Here is a 6195-nt window from a genome sequence, read left to right as displayed (position 1 = left end):
GGGACCGACGTCCAAATCGAAAAGTGGGAATTAAAAAAGGATGGGAGCTCCTCGAGCCCTGCCTGCCGAGTGTGGGAGCCCCAGATTGTAGAGCGATCAAAAACTAAAAATAAAAATAAAAGAAAGAGAGCGAGAGAAAAGAAAGGCTGCCCTTGGTGGAGAAACTTCTATTTCCTCCTTTTCGAAAAGGGGCCCGACCATAAACTTCCTGTGGCTAGACCCGCCGCCTGCCTTTCGGGGCTGCCGGACACTTGGCCAGCAGGAGCAAAGCAGCCCGCGCGCGTCCCGGGCCCCTGGCGCGCCGGCGGCCACGCACGCCCGTGAACTTCAAGCCCAGCCCGCGGGCGGCGAGAGACGCGGGCCCGGCTCCAGCACCAGCTCCCGGAGACACCCGCACTGCTTCCCGGCGCCCGCGCCTCGCCCGTCGCCTCGCGGGCCCTGCCTCTGCCCGCCGGCGCCTCTCCCTCGCTCTCCCCGCCGAGCGCCGCTCGCTCGGAGCCCCTGCGCTCTGCCCGAGATGAGTCACTACAGTGGCACGAGTTCAACTCCACACTCTTTATTATCCAGCCCCCGTACCATGTGGATTCACTCACGTCAACCCGACTCCACCTTGCAGGGAGGAGCGCGCCCGGAAAGGCGGGAGGGGGAGGGGGAGGGGGAGGGAGGAGGACGCGGAGGAGGAAGGGAAGCGGGAGACGGCGGGCCGCTCGGACGCCAGCTGCCTGCCCCGGAGCAAGAGAGGAAGAAGGTGGCGGCGCCTCGGCCGCGAGTCCGCGGCGCGGTCCGGGGAAGCCGAGGCACCCGGGTCCTCTCCCCACCCTGTCCTCATCCCCTCCCCACCCCCAGGCCCAGAGCCCTTGGTCTCTTCCATTGGCGCACGTTGCCAAAGATGGTCATTTGCGTTAGAGGACGTGAGTGCGGGTTTCCTCGCTCTCGGGTGACGTGGAGGGAGAGGGATTCCCTCGCCCGCTCCCGAGCGCGCCGCTCCGGCTCCCCCCTCCGCCCGGGCCGGGGCTCGGGGCCGCCGCGCTGCGCCTGAAAACTGAATCACGGCCCTGAGGAGCGAGCGGGCGGGTTTCGGGAGGCGCCACCGCGAGGCCGGGAGCCGGGCGCGCACAGCCGCTGGCAGGGAGGGCGCGGCCGTGCGCGGTGGCCCGCGCCCTCCGCGGCGCCGCCCGGTGTCCCGGCGCCCTGGGCGGGCAGGCGACCCAGGCTACCCGCGCCGCCCTGCGGCCAGGCCTTGGGGCGCGGCGCCGCGGGCCGCCGGGGTCGGGCTGCCAGCTCTCTGCCCTTGGTGGCGGGCTGCCCACTGCTGCTTTTTTTCTTTTTTTCCTTTTTTTTTTGTCCCCCAGCGCTCGGGTTAATTTGTTAGGAGTAGCCTTGAAGCCGAAATTAACCTGTCAAGACATTCCGACCGCCCTCCATACCGGACAATTAGAACGCATCTAATAGGAGGAACTGGGCAAACTGCAGGTTGTTAATTAAAAAAAGCAGAGGAGGAGGGAGGCCGGCGAGAGGGTGTGTCCCCACACAGTCTTCAGCTGTTTGGAGCGAAGTTTGGGGCGCGGGTAGTCGGGACTCCTGGGTCTTCCCGCCTTGCTGGGCGGGGCGGGGGGAGGCGCAGCGTAAGAGCCCCGGCTTTGGAGTCTGAACGTCTGACTCTGCTATTTACGTGCTGTGAGACCTTGGACGAGTCCCCGAACCTCTCTGGGTCTCAGTTTCCCACTGTAAATCGAATACGTTGGGCCAGGTGACTTTCTAAGGCCCCTGTCAGCGCTGGAGCTTCCTCAGTCCTCTGCAGAGATGATGGCGTGTGAGCGCAGAAGCACGGTTCTAGGAGTGAAGGGACGTGGGTCCTGATCCAGCCTCTGCCTTAGCCTCGGTTTACCCGACTAAGTGGCGCCTTGTGCACGCCACAGGGTCCTTGAGAGGACCTTAACAGACTGTTAAACGCTCTGCGCTCTGACCCACCACAGTTCCGCCCTCAGTTTCTTGATCTGTAAAGTGGAGGTGTTGCTAAGAAAGAAAAATAGAGGCGGGAATTCGAAGCTTTCCCGGGGCTCTATATAAAGCGCAGGCGTTTCCGGGACGGCTGGCGGCATCTGGTCGCCTTAATGGCCCCAAGATACGGTAATCCCGAACAATACTCGGGGTCATTGTTTACAATTATAAAACACATTCTGTCCTGAGCTCCATCCCCAAGGACGCGCGCAGCGAGGCGAGGCCGTCCAAAGACTCCTCGCACCTCGGCCGCCGCGCTCCACCCGGGGTCCCCAGCTCGGCGGGCCCGGGTGTGGGTGGGGCGGGTGAACGCGTGGGTGCTGGGTGTTTCTTTTGTTTTGTTGTTTTTTAAATCCCTGCGTTCTGGCCTGCCTGGGTGTTTACGCGCCTTTCCCAGCAGGACTGAGTAAATGCAGGCCTTTGACGCAAGACGGATCAGCTCTGTCCTCAGCGGCAGCAGCAAAGCGCAGAAAACTCAGAGTGGGGGTGGGGATGAGTGCAAAAGAAGAAATCGTGATACGTTTTCCCCTCGTCTCTCCGCCCCCTCCCCGTGCCCAATGCCCCCAGGCGCGGGGAAGGCAGGCCACGAGGGCCTCCAGGCACCCTAGCGAGAGCTTGGGGGGCTGCGAGGGGAGGAGCGGCGGGTGCGCCCGGGGCCCTCCCCCGCGCAGCCGCGTGTCGGAGCGGCGGGAACAGACGCACTTTTGGTTTTAGTTTGAGCGGCAGCGGCAGCCCGGCCCTCCCCCACCCCGCGCTCGAAAATCCGGGTGCCTCTGGGTCTCTCCCACACGATCCTTCCAGTAACGCCGGGTGGGGAAAAGGAGGGGGGAAGGGGAGCGGGAGCGTCCACCGTGGCCTCCGCGGTCCCGGGCGCGCCCATGCCTCGGTAGGCGCCGCTGGGTGCAGGCGGGCGAGCGCATCCTCGCGCCCTCGCCCGCCCCCGCCTTGCCCGCACCCTCGGCCCTTTCCTTTCTTGTGGGTTCCCGTAAAGCCCAGCAGCCCCGAGACGTCTGCAGAGCATCATGGAATCTGTGCTGATGCAAGTAGGCAGCCATCTCCTTGGTGCACCCCCGGCCTGCCTCAGAGCGCTTTGATCCCGCCTTCCCCTGCTCCACAGCCTGCGCTGGCTCCCACCGCCCGCCGGGAGGTCTGCTATCCTCCCGCTGCGGTCCTCCGACGCGCAGAGCTGCGTCCTGCCCCTGTGGCAGGACTGACCGCGCGAACCAGTGGGTTCCTCAGCCGGACTGTCTATGCCAATCGGAGCATTTCGTCTGCAAGCCCTGCTTTCTGCGCCCTCCGACGGGAACCATTGCAGGATCGCCCGGTCAGAAAGAGGCCCTCGTGGAGGTCCCCCCCCCCCCCCCGCCGCCTGGAATAACAAGGAAGATAGAGCCCGACATTTATTGTGCATTCACCAAGAGGCAGACAGCACGTGGAATGTTGTAGAGGGATTGTCTGTTGTAGAGGGATTGTCTGATGTAGTGCTCACCCAGCCATGGGAGGTGGGCATCATTTCCCAGTTGCAGAGGGAGAAAGGGACATTAAGCAGCTTGTGCAGGGAAACTGGTTGTAGCAGGTTAGTGACCCAGTCGGAAGCCCAGCTGGGCCTCTCGGGCCCAGGCCATCCTCCTCTCACCCAGGACATGGAATGAATCCTCTGCCGCCTGCTGGGGTCTTTTCGTTTCTGTTTTATGGGTCTCCTGAAAGCATGGACTTCATCTGGTTCAGGGCTCGAGGTGCCCCTCTTAAATAAACAGTCCGGTACCATCGCTCAGTTCAAGAAGGGGGTGATGTCAAGCGAGGGAAGGGAAGGAGAGGAATGGGGGGCCACATGTGGTTTGGACCATCTTCTTGCCGCCTCGCTGGGTCTCCAGGACCAGCCGGCCACACTTTTGCCAGTTTCTTCATGTGTCCATCCAGCCCAAAGTTTGGTCCCCAAGAGTAACACCAGGAGATGACACAACTCCCAGTGTGGTGTGCGTCCGGCTCGCGGCTGCACTGGGCACACTTCTGAGTGCCACATGTTCATAAAGCCCCTTTACAGGGCATGGTCATACTTGTCCTCACCAGGACAGCCCTGCAAGGGATGTGGACAGCGGTCAGTGACTGCCAAAGAGGAGGGCAGGGGATGGCATGGCAAAGCCACTGACTGGGTTCTAGCCAGTGGGGGTCGGAGCCTGAACTGGAACTTAGCTTACCTGCCTCTAAATCCAGCCCTCTGCCCCTTACCTACACTCCAACCTCTCAAGGTTAGAAGACAATTCTGCATCTTGATTCCCTGTCCTCTATCTGTCATGCCTGACGGTGGCTGTCATCGGTTGTCTATAGTAACCGTACATTTTGGTCATGTCTTAGCATTTCTGAAAGCCAATGCGTCTTAACCAATGACTATTTAATAGAGAAGTGTTTCTGTCTGTCCACAGGTCTGCCAGGGCTCCATCAGGAAACTGGCTTCAACCCGGATGGGTCCAAGGAAAAAACCTGAATGGAGAAGCTCCTTGCAGAGATGTGGCGGGGTCCAGCCCTGGGGTTGAAAGGAAAAGGGAAGGGAACAGAAATCCTCCAGCCTACTGAGCACTGGGACCATGGGAGACAGGCTGTCCCCGGGGCGGGGGAGTGGGGCTGCCGCTGTGGAGAGCCAGAGACGCTGCTGAAGCAGGGAGGGAGGCAGGAGAAAATGCTGGACTTCTCCCCCAGGTCCTGCCAAAGCAGTCCTGCCTGCCGGGAGGGAAGGGACAACACACGGAAGGGTGGCTAGTGAAAGAGGGTGGGGTGAAGAAAGAGGGCACTCAGCAATGGGGACTAGACCAGAGCTGTGACGACACCCATGCTGCACTCACCATCAGGGGCATTACAGGATGGGGAAAATATAATATATCTGCGAGTCTCACTCCTTGCTCAGAGGGGCTCAGTATCAGAATAACTCCACCCCCAGATTTATCAAACCACACCCCCTGTTCCTTCAAAAGTCACTAATAAGTTGAGCCACTAATCCAACTGTGTTGGATCACTGAGTTGAAACCACTGACCCAAAGTGACATAACTTTTCAGCATCTGGGGGAGGGGCTGCGAAGCCATGTGTTCCTCCCCTCCGGTGGCTTCGCACAACCTGCGGAACGGGCACCCTCCCAGCTTGAGTATTCTGAGATGTGCCCTCTGCCTTCCCCCCGACATGATTTTGGACACCAGAGAGAAGAAGCAAAATCGAGAAAGTCCAGAAATGAGCCCACTAGAGACCATCGTACTGCTAATACTAAAACTGAATGCTCTCTATCTGGGTGGTGGTTACACGTGTGTGCATGTGGGTAAAAAAATCATCAGGTTGTATTGAGATTAGAGCACTTGATTCTTACCCCTCATACTAAAAAAAAAAAAGAAGAAGAAGAAATAAAGAACGAACAAAACAGCAACATTTTTGTCGCCTAAGATTGCACTTGGAGTATATTAAAGTTTGGGCAGACTTTTCGGAAAGCAGAAGGCGTGGAAGTTTTCCTGGCTGTGAAGGGCACCTGTGTGTGGCCCCTGGCAGAGTCACTGCCCTCGAGTAGGACCTGGGCAGAAAGAGGGGACTTCCCCATAACTAGATTTAAGCCAGATACATTCCAGAGATAAAGCCACAAGCGCTGTATTCAGAACCATCTTTATGAGTCAGAACAGAAGTTCCCCCTGGTAGGAATGCTTCCTGGGTCCGGAGAAGAGAAACAGGGCAACTTCCCTCGTTTCCCTTTCTGGTTCTAAGATCTGAACAAGGAGAACCTGTGCCTTGTGCCACGCCGGGAGGCTGCAGGTAGAGCCTGCTCAGGGCCCTGCTGGGGCCTCCGGGCCGCTCCTCAGCCGGGTCCCAGGGATTTGCTGAGCATTTGCCGGGGAGGGGAGCACAGGAGAAGTCAGGCGCAGTTTGCGATCTGGCTGGAAAGAGTAAAGAGTAACACACACGTGGGGTGGTCTCTACCCCACCCCATCCGGGCCTGGCCGAACGGGACGCCCCGCGGTCAGGATTGCATGGATGAGCTGAGACTGGACTGTGAGCGTCAAACCTGAGGCTTTGATTTGAAACCCTTGGGAAACAAACCCGCTCTTTTCACTGGGAGCCCAAGCGCCTCACCACGGGCTGCCGGGAGTAGAGACGACCCGAGGGAGACAGCGCTGCGCCATGCAGAGATTTGTAGTGCGGCCCACCCATGGGACTCAGTT

The sequence above is a fragment of the Tamandua tetradactyla genome, chromosome 3 (genome assembly GCF_023851605.1).
Source record: "Tamandua tetradactyla isolate mTamTet1 chromosome 3, mTamTet1.pri, whole genome shotgun sequence".
Classification (NCBI taxonomy): Eukaryota; Metazoa; Chordata; class Mammalia; order Pilosa; family Myrmecophagidae; genus Tamandua; species Tamandua tetradactyla.
The sequence above is the reverse complement of the archived record's forward strand: the minus strand, read 5'-3'. Positions refer to the sequence as shown.